Here is a 22,626-nt window from a genome sequence, read left to right on the forward strand (position 1 = left end):
TCTCTTTGGACAGGGCAGTTGCCCACAAAGCGAGAGAAAGGGGATTCAGGCCTCGCCGCTTTCACCATCTCCCAGTACCTTCTGCAGATGTTGATCGAAGCGAAGGTCACGAAGAACATCCCGGTCATGAAGGCCTGGATGCTGATGGTCTCCGGCTTAGCGAAGCCCTGGTCCAGGAGCATCTTCTGGCAGAACACTTCTTCCGTCATGTCCGGCACTCTCCCGTCCACCTCCTTCAGCTTCAGGGCCACCGTCTGCTTCATCCAGGGCTCCAGGGTTGGAGCAGCCTGGTTCGGCTTCCTGGTGGCCTGTTCGCCTGAGGAGGCTTCAGGAGGAGATGTCCTGGCCTGGGCCGGCTCACCTGGTCCATCAGCCTTCTTCTTCTGGGTGGCAGGGTTGCTGGTTGAGGCCATGGCTTCTTCCAGCTGTTCCTGTCGCTTGGGGAGGATCTTCGATAGCTCTTTCCCGAAGGGGGCGGAGCTATGCAAATCTTCTCCTTGCTGGCCGAGGTTCTTCCACGAAATTTCTTCCGCAGCGGTTCCTCGTCGAGCTTCTTCTTCTGCGGCCGAGCTTCTTCGAAGATCCCCTTCAGCAGCGGCTCTTCTCCGAAGTTCTCCTTCTTCTTCCCGGCAGCGATCTCCCGGAGCTTCTTCCCCGATGGCGGCTTCTCCCTTCTGGATCGTCGTCTTCGCTGGTTCTTCTCCGCAGTTCGTCGCCGGCTTCGTCTGGAACGCTCTTGGATCGCTAAGCTAGTGTTTATAGCCCCCAGTGGTTCTCCGAGCTATCTATCCTTACAAGGACTGATAAGAACAGATTTTTGATTGAAAATTGCTTTATTGACAATCAATCGTCATCATACAAACATTACTGCGACGCAGCGCAAGCCATGAAGCAGCAAATAATAAATAATAACAGTCGTCAAACATAACATGACAGTATAATACACAGTACAGGCTAGCCTATGCTATACATTACACCACATGCTACACTAACATTCTTGCATTCACTAACGCCAAACAACAAAGCATTACAGACAAGTGATGGGATAGGGGAGTGGGTAGGAGGGGATAGGGAAGGGGGAAATCACAGGCCCGAAGCTTTATTGAAAGACAACACACAAGAAGGGAGAGTGGGGGGAAGGGGAGTATCAGTCCTCTTCCTCATCGACGTCCGGGCTGTCCCAGGTGGAATAGTCTCTGAGCAGGCTGTGGATCAGCCTGCGGCAGTCCTGGACGGACACACTCTCTCTCCGCAAAATCAGACGGTTCCTGGCAAACCATATAGCGTCCTTAAAGCAGTTCATAAGGCGCCAGGCTTCCTGGATTGCTCCATCCGTGGTATTCCCAGGAAATAGTCCATAAAGTACCGAGCGGTACGACAGTCTGTTCCTGGGTACTGAGTCCTTGAGTTCATGTTCCAAGGCTTTCAACAGACCCTGTGCAAAGGGGCACTGCCAGAAAATGTGCAAAGATGTTTCCTCCGTGAAGGGGCACCTGGGGCAGTACCGGGTCTTGCACAGGTTGCGGGCATGCATGAATGACCTAAGAGGCAGTCCTCCCTGGATGGCCATCCATGAAATGTCCTTGTGCCCGTTGGTCAACCTGCCAGATGACACGTTAGTCCAAACAGTCTCCAACGTGTCGGCATGAAGCCCTGGAACAGACTCCAGTGAGTCCTTTGCTCTGATGTGCTTGTGGATCGTCTTAGGTTTCCACAAGTCGGGCTTAAGACCCTCCAGTTGATGCTCCCTCACGAACCGGACGACATCTCCGTAGAACCAGGGAGCGTGCCAGTTGTAAGGGAAGGAGCTGTCCCACTTGTCCCAGCCAAAACCTCGCCAGAGGGGAAGGAGGAAGTAGCGGGACATGGCCTTGCCCGCAGAGCCGTTTGCTGTCCTCAGAGTCCTACGAACACAGTCACATACAAAAGCGATCCGCAGCAGAGTGGGAATGTCGGGTATACCCTTCCCACCTTTGCGGGGCTCCTTGTACATAACAGTCCGCTTTACTCTGTCCATTTTCGAGCCCCAGATGAAGCGAAACACAGTCCTGGTAATGGCCCTCGAGACGGTGGCAAGAGGGGGCCATGCCTGTGCAGTGTATTGTAGCACAGGCAAGACTTCGTTACGCAGGACCATTGCTTTGCCCTCAATAGTGAGTTGTCTGAGGCTCCACAGTCCGATCCTTTGGTTGACTTTGGCCAAGCGTTCTTCCCACGACTTTAGGGCTGCACCTTCCTTACCGAACCAGACTCCCAGAATTTTGATGAAGTCCGGCTTGATAGTAAACGGGAAGGAGGCAGGAGAAGGCAGGTACCACTTTCCGAAGAGCATGGCTTCCGACTTCCCGCAGTTGACTTTTGCCCCTGAAGCGCGTCCGAACTCCTCACAGGTCTGGACGAGTGCAGTCACCGAACTCTGGTCAGCGCAGAAGACGGTCACGTCGTCCATGTACAGCGAGCATTTGACCTCGAAGTGTCCTGGACCTGGTGCGGTGATCCCTCTGATCTCTCCATTCTGCCGGATAGCCTCTGCGAAGAGCTCTATAACACAAACAAAAAGGAGAGGTGAAAGAGGACAGCCTTGTCTAACCCCCGACGATACAGGAAAGGGGTCAGTCTTCCAGCCGTTCACCAGCACCGAGCTGTAAATGTCGCAATACATCAGGTTAACATACAAACAGAACAACCTGCCAAGCCGCAGCCTACGCAGAGCCTTACCCATGAATTCGTGAGAGACCCGGTCAAAAGCCTTCTCCTGATCCAGACTGACCAGGGCCGCGTGTGTACGGCGGCTTTGCATGTAATGCACCGTGTCCCTCACCAGGGCAAGACTGTCGGCCACCCTACGGCCAGGAATGCCGCAGGTTTGGTCCGATCCGATGATCTGTCCGATGACAACCTTCAGTCTGTTGGCCAATACTTTGGCGAGGATCTTGTAGTCCACGTTCAGGAGAGAGATGGGACGCCAGTTTTTCAGGTCACATCTCTCCCCCTTCCGCTTATACAAGATCGTGATCATGCCTTCTCTCAAGGACGGTGGCATTCTACCCTCCACCACCATCTCCTCATAGAGCTCCAGCAGGTCCGGACTGATCAAGTCCCCCAGCGCTACATAGAGCTCTGCTGGGAGACCATCACTGCCCGGGGTCCTGCCGGGTCTGAAGGATTTAGCGGCAGAGAGCAGTTCCTCCACCGTCAGGGGTACATCCATAGCCTCCGTACCTGCAGGATCAAGATGATTAGTGATACCTGACAGGAATTTATCGGCGGCTTCGGGGTCAGTGGTTTTCCGGGAGTAGAGGCTTCGGTAGTAGTCTGTGACGACTCCCATCACCTCCTTCTTCCCAGAATGCATGTTTCCGGTCTCATCTCGAAGTTCCTTCAGGGGCGTGTGGCCGGCATGGAGTTTCCTGAAAAAGAACGAGTTACATTTCTCACCCTTCTCCAGGTTCTCCACCTTGGAACGAAAGACAATTCGCTTGGATTCCTCCTCAAAGTGCCTTTTCAGGCCCTTTTTGGCTTCCTCCAGCTCCTTCCTGACGTCCCAGCCGCATTGAAGGAGGTCTTGCAGGGATCGCAGCTGACGCTGCATCTCTCTGAAGTCTCTCTTCCTCTCACACGCCTGTTGACGACTTTTTGCCTGAAAGAAACAACGAAATTCAACTTTAACATATTCCCACCAGTCACAGGTTTTGTCAAAGAAAACTTTATCATTCCTCCAAACAATATAGGCGTCTCTAAGTTCCGCCAGTACCTCCTCTCTTTCCAGCAGGGCACAATTCAGCTTCCAGGAGCCAGGGCCGGGAGGAAAACCGTCGCCGATGGCACCCTGGAAGAGAATGGCCCTGTGGTCAGAGAAGAAGCAGGGGACCATGGAGTGCCCATGCTGCTTGACTGCCCGGGAGGTGAACACAAAGTCAATCCGAGAACGAAGTGAGCCATCGGGTCGGCTCCATGAATAGTTCACAGAGCCAATCCCCATGGAGCCCACAACGTCCTGCAAGGATGCTTCGGTTACCATCTCGATAAGCAGTTTGGAACTGACATCCAGTTTGATTGAAGTGCCGGAACTTCGTCCATCCTCTTCGATGGGGCAGTTGAAGTCCCCGGCCATCACCACTGCCCTAGTGGTGGCGAGCTGGGTCCGCAGGGTCTGGAATAGTTCCAGGCGCTCAGCCTTCATAGGGGGAGCGTACACGTTGATGAGCCTAATCGGCTCTCCTGCCCAGGAACCGTCTACGACCAACAAGCGGCCGCAGGCGAGCTCCTGGACAGAGTCAACAGTAAATACGCTTCCCCTAATCAGGATGGCAACCCCTGCAGACTTACAGTCGCCCCCACCAGACCAGTAGGACGGGCCATGGGTCCACTGCCTGGCCAGATGATGGTATGACCTGGAAGAGGGGAGAGTACATTCCTGCAGCATAAATACATCACTCGACTGCTTGGAAAGAAAAGTTAGCACCATCTGACATCTAGTCCTATCTCTAACACTCCTCACATTGAGGCTAAAGATGTTAAGTTTAGCAGCCATGGGGGAGAATAAAGAAGGTTAGTGCAAACGATACACCTTAGTTACCAGTCCGGTCGGGCGGATCCTCCTCTCCTGGCGGGTCCGAAAGATCCAGCAGGCCCTCTGACAAAAATTGTTCCAGGATTGTAGCCACCTGGATGTCTGTTGTGAAGTCGATGACCTCAGGTTCAGACACGAGTTCCTCCACCATCTGCTCCATTTCCTCCTGCTGCGCAAGGGAATCTTCGCAGATTTCCACGACTTGTCGCTTTGAGGACTCAGCAGCTGGGCTGTCCCTCACCTTTCTCTTCCTCTGGATGGCACCTGAGGAGACAAGAGGGGGAAAATCCTCCAGGGAGAGGACTCCAGCAGCTGGAGGGGAAGATGTTAGTGCTGCTGGAGCTGGGGAGAAGGGAGGCTGGGTTGGGAGAGGTGCAGGTGACAGGACCACTGAGATGGGTGGGTAGGAGAAGGTGAGAGCCTCAGTGGGGGTGACAGGGGTTGGGGACGGGGGGGTGGGGAGGGCCGGGCGAGGGAGGGTGGGAAGGGTAGGGCGAGGGAGGGCCGGGAGACGGGGGGGAGGGACTGTCGTCTTCTTACCATCCTTCTTATTCCCGGTCTTCTGCGCCGCTGGAGCTCTGGCTGGGGCGGGGTTCCCTCTGGCCGGAGCTTTCGCCGCTACAGTTGCCCAGGATCGATCCCTCTTCGGGCAGTCCTTGTAGGAGTGGGCTGCTTGTCCGCAGAGGTTGCACATTGTCCGTTTCGGGCAGTCTTTGGTCTCGTGTCCTGTTACCCGGCAGTTCTTGCAGGCGTCCTCCTTGCAGTCCTTCACCGAATGACCCTTCTTGCTGCATCTCCTGCAGATCTGCGGCATGTCCGGGTAGTAGATGAGGCCGTAGGAGTTGCCCAGCGAGAATGACTGGGGCAGGTGTTGGAGGCCGTCTTCCGCGCTGGAATCCTTGTTCAGTCGGACGATTACCGACCACTTGCCAGTCCAGAAGCCGAGTCCGTTCAGGATGTGGGTGGGTTCCCTCACCACTGTGCAGAACCGCTTCAGGAGCGTGGTGATGTCTTTGCCGGGGGTGTGTGGGTTCCGCATTGAGACCGTCACCCGCCTTTCCTCTCTTTGGACAGGGCAGTTGCCCACAAAGCGAGAGAAAGGGGATTCAGGCCTCGCCGCTTTCACCATCTCCCAGTACCTTCTGCAGATGTTGATCGAAGCGAAGGTCACGAAGAACATCCCGGTCATGAAGGCCTGGATGCTGATGGTCTCCGGCTTAGCGAAGCCCTGGTCCAGGAGCATCTTCTGGCAGAACACTTCTTCCGTCATGTCCGGCACTCTCCCGTCCACCTCCTTCAGCTTCAGGGCCACCGTCTGCTTCATCCAGGGCTCCAGGGTTGGAGCAGCCTGGTTCGGCTTCCTGGTGGCCTGTTGGCTTGAGGAGGCTTCAGGAGGAGATGTCCTGGCCTGGGCCGGCTCACCTGGTCCATCAGCCTTCTTCTTCTGGGTGGCAGGGTTGCTGGTTGAGGCCATGGCTTCTTCCAGCTGTTCCTGTCGCTTGGGGAGGATCTTCGATAGCTCTTTCCCGAAGGGGGCGGAGCTATGCAAATCTTCTCCTTGCTGGCCGAGGTTCTTCCACGAAATTTCTTCCGCAGCGGTTCCTCGTCGAGCTTCTTCTTCTGCGGCCGAGCTTCTTCGAAGATCCCCTTCAGCAGCGGCTCTTCTCCGAAGTTCTCCTTCTTCTTCCCGGCAGCGATCTCCCGGAGCTTCTTCCCCGATGGCGGCTTCTCCCTTCTGGATCTTCGTCTTCGCTGGTTCTTCTCCGCAGTTCGTCGCCGGCTTCGTCTGGAACGCTCTTGGATCGCTAAGCTAGTGTTTATAGCCCCCAGTGGTTCTCCGAGCTATCTATCCTTACAAGGACTGATAAGAACAGATTTTTTTTTTTTTTTTTTTTTTTTTTTTCTTTTTTACTCAGATCACAAGTCTCAAAACTTAAAATCACCATCTTTTTCTCTTCACAGATCTCAAGACTCACATCATCATCGTAAAAGGTAAGTATATTTATACATTATTTCCCCCTAAATATCTATTCTACACTCCCATTACAGAATTCCATTTCTTTTGCTTCCATTTTTCTTCTGCTTTCTCTATTCCTAGTTCTTTCTTTTCTTTCCAAAAATAGATAAATAAATAATTTAGGCTTAGACGTATGCAATCATCAACAGTTAAAGCATCCCTTTTAAATAGTAAAATATTCCTGGACCTCCATAGCGCCATTTTAACTGATGCTAAGATCAGCCAAACTATTTGAAACTCATTTTCCCCGATTCCAATTCCATAAAATATCAAGTTAAAATTAAAATAGTTAACTTTACTCACCATGCTCACCAACTTACTTATCTTTTTCCACACTTTTTGTGCAAAATCACAATTCCAGAAAACATGCATTGTGGTTTCATCATCAATACAACCACTTCTAGGACATTGGCTATTCCGATTCAGTCGTCTTTTATATTGGAAATCCTTTGTTGGTAAACAATCCTTTATCATACACCATAATAGATCTTTGTGATCATTAGACAAACAAAGATGGTTAACACATTTCCAAATGTTTTTAACTACCTGGGGAGTAAACCGTTCAATCGGGCTGCAAATGGTTCTACCCTCTAAGACTTTTAATATTTTTTTATGATTAATAAGAACCTCTTTTCCTTCTTCTGCCAGATTGAACTCTCTTATAATTTTCTCTAAGATTAAATAGTACTCTGGAGGCAACCACCTATATGGTCTCTTTAGATCTATATTGATCCATTTATACTTCCTTATGAAAAAACCAAAATTATATATTACAAAGGCTCTCAACTTTGATTCAGGTCCACATAGGATACTAATACACTGTGATAAATACTTACAAAATAAAAACTGTCTAAGATCAGGGAAACCCTTACCACCATTTCCTTTCGATTTATATAACTCTACTCTCCTTACTCTCTCCATTTTTGAACCCCAAAAGAAATTAAAACATACCTTAATAATTCTTTTCATCATAATGTTTGAGGGCATAAAAACAGCAGATACATATAAAATCAGAGGCAATAGAACTTGTTTAATCACTAAGATTTTCCCTTCCATTGATAGGCACCTTAGTTTCCAAAAATCCACCTTCTTTTTAACCCTTTCCAAGAGAGATTCCCAATTTTTTATACTTCCACAGTTTTGTGAGAAATGAATACCTAGAATTTTCATATCTACTACACTTAATAATTTACATTCCCTTTCCAACTTAAGATTCCCTATCAATAAAACCCCTGATTTTTCCCAGTTTATTTTAAAACCAGATGCACCATTAAACCATTCAACTACTCGTAATACCCTATTAAACCCTCTCAAACTTCTAACTAAAACCGTAATGTCATCCATATATGCCACAATTTTAACTCGCTCATTTTTATTCCCTGGTATAAAAACACCATCAATAACTTTATCCCTTCTTATTGCACATAAAAGTGGTTCCACGGCACAAATAAAGAGTATTGGCGACAAAGGACACCCTTGCTTCACTCCACAATTCATTTTAACCTTTTCCGATAAAAAGCCATTCACTGAAATTTTACTGAAACAACTAGAATATAAACTCTTAATACACTTAATAAACATATCAGGACAACCAAGCTTTTTTAAAACCTGAAATAAAAACAAATGGGAAATTCTATCATATGCTTTTTCGAAATCTAATGAGATCAATGCCAAATCCTGATCACGATCTTTAAAATCCCATAATACATCTCTAATCAAGAGTAATGAATCTGTAATTTTTCTCCCTGGCACAGCACATGTCTGATCCTCCTCAATTACCGATGAAATTACTTTTTTCAAACGATTAGCAAATAATTTTGCATAAATTTTATAATCCATGTTTAGTAACGTTATAGGCCTCCAATTCTTTATCATTTCTTTATCCCCTTTCTTAAAAAGTAAAACAATTAACCCTTCAGACCATGATATTGGCATTTTAAAAGAGGATAGCACCCTAAAAATGATATCACAAAAATCCACACCCACCAACTTCCAAAAGACCCTATAGAACTCTATCGGTAAACCATCCAAACCAGGTGTTTTCCCATTTGAAAAGCTATTAACAGTATTATAAATTTCATTTTCAGTAAAATCTTCAGATAAAAGACCTATTTCTTCTTTATTAAAATTTTTATCTAGTTGATTGATAAAGTGGTCCCTTAAAGAACCATCACTCTTTTTTTCAGAAAATAAGTTATCATAAAACTCATGTGCCTTTTTCAATTTACCTTCCAAAACCACCTCTCCCTCCAACTTGTCAATATAATCTCTCTTATTGATGATTTTTTTAAAGAAGAACTTTGAGCATTTTTCATCACATTCCAAAATTTTTACTCTCGAATTAAATATGATTTCCCTTCCTTTTTCATACAAACTTCTATTAATTTGGCTTTTAATGCCTTCAATCTCATCATCCATCATTACACCACTCTTTTTCAAGACATAAAAACACTGGAGTTTCGTATTTAGAGATTCATATAATTCCACTCTCTCTCTCGCCTTTCTTTTACTAATACGAATGAAAAATGTTTTGATCTGAGATTTTGCGAACTCCCACCATTCAAAAACATCCTTAAAACTGCTTTTCCTACACTGCAACTTTTTATAGAATGAACCAAATTCCGATTTTACGTTCTCATCTTCTAATAGTTTTGTATTCAATTTCCAATGTGAAGATTTTTTGCTTTCCATTCTCTCACATTCTAACGTACATTTGATCAATCTATGATCGGAAAAACAGTTAAAATCAGTTTTAAAAGATAACCCTTTAAAATGCTCTGATACAAAAAAATAGTCTATTCTAGACCTAGAGTTTTTCCTACTCCATGTAAATTCATCTTCTTTCTTTTTGCCACATATTTCCCACATATCTTTTAAATTACTTGATGAGAGAATTCCTTTTAGGCATGATACTGAACCATCTTTCTTATTTTCCAGATGGCAGTTAAAGTCTCCTCCAATTATAATAGGGTCCGAACCTGTAAGGAACAACTGCAGAATTTCAAAGAGCTGGATTCTCTTACTCTTCTCTGTGTATCCATACACACAGAAACATTTGATTTTTTTATTAGTCTTCTTCACTTCTATCATCATTATCCTCCCCGGATAAATCTCTTGAATTTTCTCCACTTTCCACTCCTTACTACATAAAAAACCTACTCCATCGCTCTTTTGCTCATTACCTCCTGAAAAAAAGGCTTTTCCTTTCCAATATTTTTTATAGAACTCATAACACATACTTTTCTCTATATTACATTCTTGTAAAAAAATGAAATCATAAGCTTCATTATTAAAAAAGTCATATAAAGCAACTCTCTTTTTTGAATTTTTTAACCCCTGAACATTCAGGGAAGCTATACTGATCATCTTTTAATGACAATTCCAGGGCTATCTCCCCCGCCCTCATCAGTGGTAGAAGGATACTCGTTTATCCTCAAAGCCTCCGAACTAACAGAGCTTAAGGGTGACACGACTTCCAAAATTTCTATCACTCTTCTTTTTTCACCACTAATATTTCCACGTTTCGCCTCTGCTTCATCATCTAAACATCTTTTCAAATTACCTAATGTCGTTTCCATTACCTCTTCAGTAAGGCCCTCCTCTTCCACAGGACTATCTGAAGGGGTTTCCCTCACTACAGTGATACCTTCTGTTTGTCCAGATCCCCCAGCTTCAGATCCCTGGGTTACCACTACTTCAGGTATTTTTTCCACTTTTTCTTTTACTTTTTTCTTTTCCTCTTTTTCCTTCCTAATTTCTTTTTTCTCTTGCCTCTTTTCTTTTCCCTCTCGTCTCTTCTCCTTTCTCTCCTTCTCCTTCCTCTCTTTCTCCGTAGACTCTCTTTCCTCCTCCTGAACCTCCTCCTGAACCTCCTCCTGAACCTCCTCCATTACCTCTTCAACTTGCTGTGGTTCAGGTATTTCTTCCATACGTTTTGGACAATCTGCCTCTTGATGAATACTCATCGGGCAGTCCATACAGCGTTTACAGTTATCATCACTGTGGCCGTATTTCTTGCAACTTCTGCAATAGGGAGGCATCCCTGAAAAAAATAAATATCCTCTACTACGATTTATAAACACCACAGGCGGGGGCCTACAGACTCCTCCTTCTTCCTGTGGATCTTTTTTAAACGTAGCATAATATACTCGCTTTCCATTCCACACTCCGAAATCCGTCATCCCATGTTGCTTTAGGGAGAGTTTTTCACAAAAATTCCAGAGGTATGATTCCACCTCTTGGTCCGTTATAAATGGACTATACATTTGTATGGTTAACAATTTTGCCTGAAATTGAAACAATGGGGCAATTTTTATCCCCTTAAAAACATCTCGCCCCTTATTAGCTTCATAAAGGGTGTATGCCTTTTCGCATAATGCATTTGTTTCCAAAGTCACATCATAAATTCCCCTAGAGAAGAAGGTTTGTATACAAAAGAAGTTCTTCTTCTCCAATTCCATAACCGGTATTAGTATTTTGTCATAAAGGTACCTTAGATTTTTTTCTTGTCGGACTTCTGGGGACACGAAGAACCGAATAGTATCCTTTAAGCCATACTTATCATCAAAGAAGTCAGGCCGATTATCCTGAAATCCTCGCCATTCTCCTGGTGTTCTCCTTCCATAAGCCATATTCCAACGAATTTCTTCTTCCTCCACAGCACGAAAAAAAGCCCTTGAAAAGAGCTCGATCGCCTCCTGATTCCAATGGAAAACACGAAATCCACACGTCCAGCGAAAGAATCCCTCCACGAATAGGTTCCAGATCCTCCAAAGAAAAAGGCACACCAGCTTTCAGCCACCCCTCAATAGCAGCAGTTCGGTCCGAAAACCGAAAAGGCCGAGCAGGTAGGTTTCCACCAGTGCACCTTGCCCTCTGACTTCAACCCACTACAGATCGAAGCCAAAAGGCCGAGAAGCGATAACCCGAGCGGCCCTTGCCTTGCCCGAGCCTGTCCCATACTGCTGTTCACCCCTTGCAGCGATTGATTCAGCCTACTCCTAGGCAATTCCATGGGGCCCTGCAGGCTCACACACATTTACAGCTACTAAGCGGGAGGGAGGTGAATAAAGGCCGGAGAGGAAGCCAGACAGGATTTGCTTCTTTTGCTTGCACCACAATGCAGTGCTGAAAGAGGAGGAATCTACATAAAAACGCCTTCCTGGCAACGCCCAAATGCCCTCCTGCCATGCAGATAAACACTGGCAGCGGCAGCAAGTGCATGCCCACAGCCACCCCTTGTTCCTTCACACCTTGTATCAGCTGTAATCCAGTCCAGTCCAGTGCTGCCTGCTGAGCAGCACTGACCAACACTGCCTGGGCCCAGGCTTTTATCTCTGAGGCCCCATTATGATGTCAGAAAGCTGGCTCTGGAATCCTGAGGGCTCCACTATGACACGTGCAAAGTTCCGTCTGAACTTTATATAAGACGGTGCGGCTCAGTCAGTCACTCAGTGTTGCCTGAGAGGGCAACACTGCAACAGCCGGCCGCCAGGCTGTCTTTTTTTTGCACATTTATTTGCCTCCAGGAGGCCACAAGAGGGAGACAAGGGACTGCAAAATGGAAAATAGGCATCCACCAACTTTACAGACAACTTCTCTTTGCTCCTACAACCTCCATCCTTGCACAGTTTGTTATTCTTCCAGGTAACATAGTAACAAATCCAAATTGCTGCTCTCTTTGTAGGCAAGCAAGGGTTTGTTGCAACTGCAATTCTTACTTCTTCTTGGAAATGTAGGGACGACAGTACATTCCATCACATCCATCTAGTGTACACAGGTAGGTCCATTGTGGCGGGCGGGCTGCTTTAATGGCTGTTTGCTGTTCCCCCTACTCCACTCCACTATTTGACTGTGGTGCTGCATCAATCAATCAGTGGCTGGCTCAGGTGCAGCTCTTTAACCTACCTAAAAGGGAGGGCGGAGAGAAGACAAGGAAGGTGAATGAGCTGTTCCAATGTGAAATGCCGGAAACACAGAAACACAGAAGACACACACACACACACACAACAAGAGGTGGCAATGTATTCATTAATTGCATTTAATAAATGAGCTCATTATCACACATGACTGTACAAATGCATTGTCCAACAGGTGTTGAAATAATGGGATTAAAAGGGGAGATCCCATCAGAAAGACAAAAACAATAGCAAACACAAATAGCACTTTTGGAATCTGATTTTAGTCAACACATAAGGGAAGGGTGCACCGGTCCTGGAAATACTGCAATACCAGGTCAATGCGTGGAGTGGACAGAGCAAGCTCTATTTCCATCTCCCTGTTCTAAAAATCCATTTAATATATGGTCCCCAGATAGGGGACGTATCAGATATTAAACTGATAAGAACAGATTTTTTTTTTTTTTTTTTTTTTTTTTTTTATTAAACCATTCAGGTTTTTTTGAATAAAACCGAGAACTGTAGTTGTTCAAACCACCTCTCTATTTTTCAAAAAATCTCATCACTCTGGTTCATTATTTTATTTTTCCATCAAATACAAGATAAATCAAACAAAATTCCTCAAACTAAATACCTCCATTTTAACATTCGCCATATCCCTTCCGCATCCATACCTCTTTCTAGATCCCATTTATAATAAAAATACAATTTAGCCAATACCATACTAACCACATCCTCCATCTCAAATACTTCTCTTTTATACACATTCAAATTCCTCGTATTCCACAATACCTCTTTCACACAAGTCAAAAAAATCCACAACACTCTATCCTTTTCACTACCCAAACTACACAAACCAAACAAGACAATTTCATACGTCAAACTCTTCAAACCAGTCAATTCTTCGCACAACCCACTCAACTTTTTCCAAACATCCTTTGCATGCTTACACGACCAAAACACATGACTCACATCCTCATCATCCCCACAACCTTCTCTCGGACACCTTTCAGATGCAACCAAACCTCTTCTTTTCTGAACACTCCTTACAGGCAACACTCCATGTACCGACATCCATAATAAATCTTTCTGCTTATTTGACACATCATACGTAACAATCTTCTTCCACACAGACTTAGACTCCATCGAATTCAAACCATTTACAGAACACATCACATTATTCATACACATACTTCTCACAACATTCTTTTCTCTCAAAAATCTCTCCATTCTTACATCCTCTAGCTGGAACTTTTTGATAAATTTTTCTACATACAAATACCACCCCGTGCACTGGAAAGCAATTGGTTTACATAAATTTCGTTTTTCCCAACTTAGACGCTGAATCACCGTTCCAGCTAGATATTTAGACATTCTGGAAGCCTTGGATTCCTTAAATAAAAGCTCTACAAAAAAACGTACACAATTAATTCCAATGAAAATCTCCAAATTTGGGAAATCAAGGCCTCCATTACGTCTGCTTTTCATTAGAATTTCTCTCCTTGCCTTCTCAATCCCGCTCCCCCATAGAAAAAGGAACAAAACTCTATTAACTTTTTTTAACATAGCAACAGCAGGAGGAAAAACCAGAGCAACATATAAAATCATAGGTAGAATAATACTTTTGACAATTAAAACCTTCCCCGAAAAAGAAAGATCCCTCATTCTCCACATTTCCAACTTTCGCACAATCCTACCACCTAACTCATCCCAACTTTCTTTCCCTTTCAGCTCATCATCAAACACAATACCCAAAATTTTCACACCATTCACCTGTTCCATATCAGAATCACACACTCGCTCATTACTGAAAAAAATTTTAAATTTGCTCTTACCCCAATTTATTTTAAAAGCAGACGCAATACAAAACATATTTACAATCAACTTCACTCTGGACATATCATACACTGAATCACACAATACACAAATATCATCCATATATCCCAAAGCTTTCACACGCTTTCCATCACACCCGGGCACCACCAAACCTTTCACAACCTTATCATTTCTAATCATTTGCAACAATGGTTCAATCGCACAAATAAAAAGGATGGGAGACAACGGACAACCCTGTCGCACACCAGACCTAATACTAAATGATTCTGAAAAAAACCCATTCACCTGCACACAACTCTTTGCATTCGCGTATAATTTCTTCAACAAACTCACAAACTGAACCGGAAAACCCATTCTCTCTAACACTTTGAACAAAAACACATGCGCCACACGATCAAACGCTTTCTCAAAATCTAACGCACACACAATCACCTTCTTATTCCGACCCTTACAATCCTCAAGCATGTCCCGCACCAACGCCACGTTCTCATGCAATTTCCTTTTCGGTACCGCACATACCTGATCCTCATCAATTACACACCCAATCACATCTCTCATACGATTCGCAATCAGCTTGGCAAAAATTTTATAATCCGTATTCAGCAAAGTAATTGGTCGCCAATTTTCTAACCGTCTCTTATCTCCTTTTTTATGCAACAGAACTACCATACCCTTCTTCATCACATCACACATATTCGTCCCAGAAAACAACACTCTCATAACATCAATAACATCCTTCCCAATTATATCCCAATATTTCCCATAGAAATCAGCTGGTATTCCATCGATCCCTGGAGACTTATTTTTGGCCATACTTCCCACCACATCCTTTACTTCACCATCCATAATCTCACCAAGCAAAAGCTCACATTCACTTTCAGGAACAAAATTACACACAATATCCAAAAACTCATCATCGTCACCCAGATCACACTTCGTCACATCATACAGTTGTTTATAAAAATCAGACACCACATCAATCACATCCTTACCAAACACCTCTTTATCATCCTTATCCAATAACACATTCATACCACTTTTCCCACCACACATTTTTTTAAAGAAAAATCTAGTGCACTTCTCGTGATTATCTCTAACCTCCACCTTAGACCTAAATATTATTTCTTTCCCTTTCTCTCGGAACCACTCCTTAATATCTTTTTTTGTTTTTTCCAAATCGTGTCTTACATCCATACCCAAATTTTTACATTGTTGAAGGAACGTCATCCGCATATTAAAGCGTGAATATTGCAATCTTTTCCTTCTCGCTCTTCTATACCCTATCTGTCTAAAAAACCCACCAATCTTTTTTTTCACCCATACCCACCATTCACACACATTAGAGAAAGAACTTTTCTTCCTAACCCAAAACCCATATTTTTTCCCAAACCTAGTTTTTACCCTTTCATCACTCAGAAAACTAACATTCATCTTCCATACCCCTCTACCATAAAAGAAATTATTTATAACAAAAACCCCCAACAAACACTCGTGATCTGAAAACCACACTCTCTCCTGCGCATAATCTACACATTTCATTGCTGAAATAGAAAAAAAGAAAAAGTCCAGACGAGAATCCGTTCTTCCGTCATCGGCATGGTACGTAAATGGACCTGGTTTCCTGGTGACAGCGTCCTGCAAAGCAAAGTCCTGCAAAATTTGATTCCACAAACTTCCGGTAGCGTCCACATTAGACTCTGTGGATCCAGCTCGGGCCTGCTTCTCCAGGATACAGTTAATATCACCGACAATAATAACAGGAACTTTACCATGTAGAAAAAATTTTAAACTATCAAAAAGTGCCAACCTATCAGATTTCACAGCATGGCCATAGATATTGATAAGCCTAAACTGCCATCCCTTATAGGATAGTAACACACAGACACATCTTCCTTCCTGAATGATCTGAGTCTGTTTGATGACAAACTCATTATTTTTGAAGAGAATACCAATTCCATCATTCCTATTTGTGGAAGAAAAGGACCAAATTGCTTCCCCAAACTTCCATTCTTCTTTCCTAGGCATTTTTGATAAACCACATTCTTGTACGCAAACAATGTCACTGCCCTTAGAGGCCAAAAAGTCCAGGACTGCAGCACGCTTGTGAGCAGAGGAGAACACCCGTACATTTTGTGAGACAATCTTTAATCTCAAAGACATGCGGGCATAGTATGGTTAGTGGAAAAGCAAGCCATGAAATAGCCAGAACATATCACGTCCCAGGGAAATACATTGCTCTTTCCAGATTTGCCACATTGACTTCACTGAGGAAACCTTCCCCAGGAGAGCTGGGTACTTCTGAGGCCACCTCAGATGACTTAGGGCTACAACTAGAGTCACTGTCCAGCAATGAGAAAGGATTTGCATGAGCAGAATCTTCCAACAAACCAATCTTCAGTCTCTTCACCGCCTTTCCAGATTTCCCCCTTTTTGAGACAACTTTGTGGAAAATTTCCGCACTAGTGGCACTAGGCATCCTGGCCTCCTTCTCGTCCTCCTCCGATATTGACCACTCCACTTTAGCTGAGTCTTCCGTTTTTGACTCTGGGCTAGAGAAAGACAAAATTTGCATACTTGCATCATTATCAGGGTATGCACACCCACTAGGTGGCGCTGTGTCTTCACCTTCCATAGGTATAACCACAGGTGTCTCATCAACAGTTGGCTCTGCAGGAGGGACCACACCCAACTCCATGCTGTCAGTATGTGAGGTTAGAACCTCTCCTAATCCAGCTTTCCCAGGGTCCTGAGAAGCAGCCACAGAAACACTGCCAGCAGGCTCTGAAATTACATCAGAAGAGGCAGCAAGGGAACTTGTTGTTCTCACCTGTCTGCCCCATGTCCTTCTCTCTTGCCCTAAGAAGGGAAACACCTTTGGGCATTTTCTACAGGTATGACCAGGCAAACCACAAATATCACACCTGGATGGGGAAATGCATGCACTAACCTCATGTCCTGTTTCCTTGCAATTTCTGCAAACCTTGCCTTTACATGCATCTTTAGTATGCCCGTAGGAAAAACATGATCTGCAAAATGATGGCATATCTTGGTAGTAAAGATATCCCTTGTTCCCACCAATGGAAAAATTAGCAGGAGGATTCATCACTCCTCCAATACAGCTGGAGTCAGGTTTCAGCCTGACCCAGTACTTGATATCACCATTGAAAACTCCCCATAGGTTCTTCTGCTCCACACCTCCTCTAACATGGGTACAGTAGTGAGCTAAAAAGGCCCTGACCAGCCTTCTATCCAGAAATGGGTTATACATGTGGATGGTAATACATTTCTCCACTGCTGAGAAAAGAGGTAGCACTTCAATAGATTTTAAAGCCTCATGCATATGTTTCTCCTTGAGCAACTGAAAAACATTTAGACAGTAGGCGGCCTCAAAAAAGGATACGTCATACGTAGCAATATTGCTGAAAGCTTGGATACAGAATACCTCTACCAATGTGACTCCAGCCAGGTCCAGAAGGATGTTCTCAATGATGTGCCCAGTATCCACTTCTTCTCTCCTCTGCTCATTCACCACAAAACGAATTGTATTCCGCACAGCTGCCATCTTGATGAGGAATGCCCAACGGCACGATGATCGCTCCCAAAAACGTCGGAGAGGACTCCACGAAAGACCGAACCCCCGGCCCAGACCAGGCAATAAACCTGATCTGAGCCAAAAGGCCGAGAAGCGATAACCCGAGCGGCCCTTGCCTTGCCCGAGCCTGTCCCATACTGCTGTTCACCCCTTGCAGCGATTGATTCAGCCTACTCCTAGGCAATTCCATGGGGCCCTGCAGGCTCACACACATTTACAGCTACTAAGCGGGAGGGAGGTGAATAAAGGCCGGAGAGGAAGCTACACAGGATTTGCTTCTTTTGCTTGCACCACAATGCAGTGCTGAAAGAGGAGGAATCTACATAAAAACGCCTTCCTGGCAACGCCCAAATGCCCTCCTGCCATGCAGATAAACACTGGCAGCGGCAGCAAGTGCATGCCCACAGCCACCCCTTGTTCCTTCACACCTTGTATCAGCTGTAATCCAGTCCAGTCCAGTGCTGCCTGCTGAGCAGCACTGACCAACACTGCCTGGGCCCAGGCTTTTATCTCTGAGGCCCCATTATGATGTCAGAAAGCTGGCTCTGGAATCCTGAGGGCTCCACTATGACACGTGCAAAGTTCCGTCTGAACTTTATATAAGACGGTGCGGCTCAGTCAGTCACTCAGTGTTGCCTGAGAGGGCAACACTGCAACAGCCGGCCGCCAGGCTGTCTTTTTTTTGCACATTTATTTGCCTCCAGGAGGCCACAAGAGGGAGACAAGGGACTGCAAAATGGAAAATAGGCATCCACCAACTTTACAGACAACTTCTCTTTGCTCCTACAACCTCCATCCTTGCACAGTTTGTTATTCTTCCAGGTAACATAGTAACAAATCCAAATTGCTGCTCTCTTTGTAGGCAAGCAAGGGTTTGTTGCAACTGCAATTCTTACTTCTTCTTGGAAATGTAGGGACGACAGTACATTCCATCACATCCATCTAGTGTACACAGGTAGGTCCATTGTGGCGGGCGGGCTGCTTTAATGGCTGTTTGCTGTTCCCCCTACTCCACTCCACTATTTGACTGTGGTGCTGCATCAATCAATCAGTGGCTGGCTCAGGTGCAGCTCTTTAACCTACCTAAAAGGGAGGGCGGAGAGAAGACAAGGAAGGTGAATGAGCTGTTCCAATGTGAAATGCCGGAAAGGCTGAATCGCTGCAAGGGGTGAACAGCAGTATTAGGCAGGCTCGGTCAACGCCAGGCCCATTCGGGTTATCGCTTCTCGGCCTTCTGGCTGAGATCAAGTGTAGTGCTGTTTATTCGTATCAGCTCTGCCTTGGTCTTGGTTGGGAGGTGCTCAGGTACCCTCTCTCTCGGCCTCGGGGGATCGTCCAGGTTCGCCTGGACTTCACCCCCGTGCTGCTATTTGGGAGAGAGGCTTAGTCCTGAGCAACGGGTTGCGATCCATATACCCCCGTGTAGGTTTCGGCCGAAAAGGGGAGTTGCGTTAGTTGGTTACAGTGACCCGTGTGTCTCTGTGGTGCGCATACAAGTTGGTGGTTTGTCATGGCAGGAAATGACAACCCAACATTTGAGCCGAATTTCACTCGGCTCAAAAACTCTATACGTTTTACGTATACGGAGGAGGCTCCAGCAAACGGCGGTCTGAAACACCTGATCGAGGAAGTGCTCCTGGGAGTGTTCGCAATCCGACCCTTGGAGATTTTGGCAATCCAGGACTATCCTAGGCGTGGGATCTATGACGTGACCTTGCGATATGACGGTATTTACTTGGATTTTGTGAATCGCTTGAAAAAGGTAGGCAGAGATCCCAGGCTGAAAGGGGTCCAGATTGTGGAGCACTTCCCCTCAGATCGAAAACTCATGGTGATTAAAATGTATTCCCCTTATATAACTGAAGAGGAGATTGTGTTCTTTCTGAAAAATTACTGTACTCTAGTTATTCCTAAGGGGAAGGTTATGAATGAGTTTGATGTGTGGACTTCAAAATGGAAATTTTTTGTAGAATTAAAAGACAATCCCAAAACACCTGAGGAAAAATTGGTACCCCCAGCTCGTTTTAAATTGGGCAATATTAATGGTGATATTTTTTTTAATGGTATGGAGGAATTCTGCAGAATCTGCAAAAAATATGGGCATTCAAAAAATGATTGTGAAAGTACCTGTACAAATTGTGGAAGTAAAAATCATACGGTTCGAAGTTGTAGTGAACCAAAAAATTGTAGTTTATGTCAAGATCCCAGTCACTTCTATGCATCCTGTCCCCACAGACAGAAACCGCAAAAAAATATGCACCAACCTCAACGTGGGAGACAGCTTGGAAACCAGCCAGCCCCAGAAGAGGAGGCAAATATGGAAGCCCAGGAAGCAGGTCACGCTACAGAAATTTCTACCGGTAAGTCTGTTGTCTCTCTTGACAGTGAAGGATTCCAGTCGCAGATTAAAATGAAAGACCGTCAAAAGGAGAGGAAAAGGATGGAGAAGCAGGGGACGGGGATGCTTTCCTCTTGCAGGGAAGGTAGTAACCCGGAGGAAGCTGCATCTCAGGCTCAACTAAAAGAAGAATCGGGTGCAAAAAAAAGGAAAACAGGTGATCCTCTAAATCGGGAAGTACTGAAGATGGGAAACCGTTATTCGGCAATACAACCTGAGGGAGAACTTGAAACACCCAGCATCATCTCGGAAACCCCGGAAGAAATGGCTCAGACGTCTGTCAGACAGCCTGGGGCTTCCCATACAAGAAGCCGCACGGAAGAGATGGACTATGGGTCAGAACCGCCAGAAAGGGGTAAGAAGACAGTGACGAGTGATCCAAATACTCTCCCTAGTCCTCTCTGTGAGGATTTTTCGGAGGAGGCAACAGACAGTGATTCCAGCTCAACAGACTTATTGCGCTGCGTGACCTCTAGGGGTGACCAGGATATCTCTGACAGTTCTCAGGGGTTGGCTAGGCTGGAAGAAGAAATTAAGACCTTAAGAGGTTGAAATTTGTGTTTTATCCCACCTTTTAACTTCATTGATGGCAGTTTTGAAAGGACTCTCCCTAAATGTAAGGGGTATCAAGTCAAGCACACGCAGAACAGTACTTTTTAATTATCTATCCCTGCTTTCCGCCTCGGTGTTCTTCTTGCAGGAGTGTGGCATCCCTCATCAGGCGGAATATAAGAGGTATGAAAAAGATTGGACATATGGGACTTCGGTGTGGTCTGGTTCCAATATAACAAAATCTGCAGGAGTGGCAATACTTTTTAAAGGTAATGTTAATATTTCCTTTAAACAAGAAATTTTACCAGGTAGGATTTTATTGGTTAAGGCCTTTCTTAATGGTGTTATGTGGCAGTTTTTAAATTTTTATGGATCACCGAACAAAAAAGAAAGAGAAGAGATGTTGGAAATTTTACCTCTGTTTATTAATAATTCCTGTCCTTTAGTTTTAGCCGGGGATTTTAATTGTGTTTTAAGAGGTGAAAAAAGATCTACACAATCTTCCAGTAGAAACTATGACAAAACTTCTGGTCTATTAAGTAATATCGTAACTGACTTTAAACTTACAGATGTTTTTAAAAATTGCAACAAAAAAATGTCTGAACTGGAAAGTACTACATGGAGTAATATACGATGCAGCTCAAGAATTGATTTTATTTTTTCTTCTCAGCAAATCTTACCTGTCCACTGTGAACTTTTAACTAACATGTTCTCTGACCATAAAGGCCTTTTATTTGTCTTAAATCTTGATCCTGGTTTTAGAAGAGGTGCTAGTTCATGGAAGATGAACGTGTCGCTTTTAAAAGATGAAAAAATAATGGCAGATTTTACTAAGTTTTACAACAGGTGCAAGCAGAAAAAGGACCCTACAGAATCTATGAGAATATGGTGGGATAAAATGAAGAAAAATATAAAAGAATTCTTTATCAGGTATGGAGTTCAAAAAGCAAGAGAAAAGAGAGCGGTTTACGAAAAATATAATACACAATTACAAACACTCTACAAAATGAGGTCTGTGGGGATAGATGTGACTGAAGAAATAATACACGTTAAAAAAGAGGTAAAAACATTTTTGGAAGATAAAGGAAAAGAAATAATCTTTAAGGCTAAAATACAACACATTGAAGAAAATGAAAAGTGCTCCAGATATTTTTTTAAAAAAAGTGTACAGAGGAGAATTCATATAGAAAAAATGGAAGGAGAAACAGTAATTGATAATATTTTGGAAAAAACACATACTTATTATAAAGACCTTTTTAACGAAAAAAATGTGGATAAAAATGTTATGGATGATGTTTTAAAGGAAATTTCATGTGTTTTAGATTCTAATGCCCAATCTGTTTTATTACAGCCCATTACAGAAAAAGAAATACTGGATACCATAAATAGTTTTAAGTTGGGTAAAGTTCCAGGAGCTGATGGGGTACCAATTGAATTTTATAGAACGTTTTATGAGGTTTTAAAGGATGATCTTTTATCTCTCCTTTTAGAAGCTTTTAACTCAAAAATTTTACCAGAATCTTGGAAAATGGGTGACGTTTCTTTATTGTATAAAAAAGGTAATAAGGAGGAGATCAAGAATTGGAGGCCGATTACACTCCTAAATTGTGATTATAAGGTAATGGCCAAGATCTGTGCAAACAGATTAAAAAACGTGATTGAGACGCTTATTCATCCAAACCAAGTATGTGGAATCCCAGGTAGGAGTATATGGGAAAACCTAAACCTCATAAAAGACCTGATAGATGACGCAAACAGCAG

The 22,626-nt window shown here is 44.4% G+C and overlaps 1 pseudogene; it reads right to left on the reverse strand.

Annotated features, from left to right (window-relative positions):
* Window positions 1–12,787: 12,787 nt before the first annotated feature.
* On the reverse strand, window positions 12,788–13,004 carry LOC142685966 (U2 spliceosomal RNA; annotated as a pseudogene).
* Between the last annotated feature and the right edge of the window lie 9,622 nt (window positions 13,005–22,626).

Source organism: Rhinoderma darwinii (assembly GCF_050947455.1).
Source record: "Rhinoderma darwinii isolate aRhiDar2 chromosome 5 unlocalized genomic scaffold, aRhiDar2.hap1 SUPER_5_unloc_16, whole genome shotgun sequence".
NCBI lineage: Eukaryota > Metazoa > Chordata > Amphibia > Anura > Rhinodermatidae > Rhinoderma > Rhinoderma darwinii.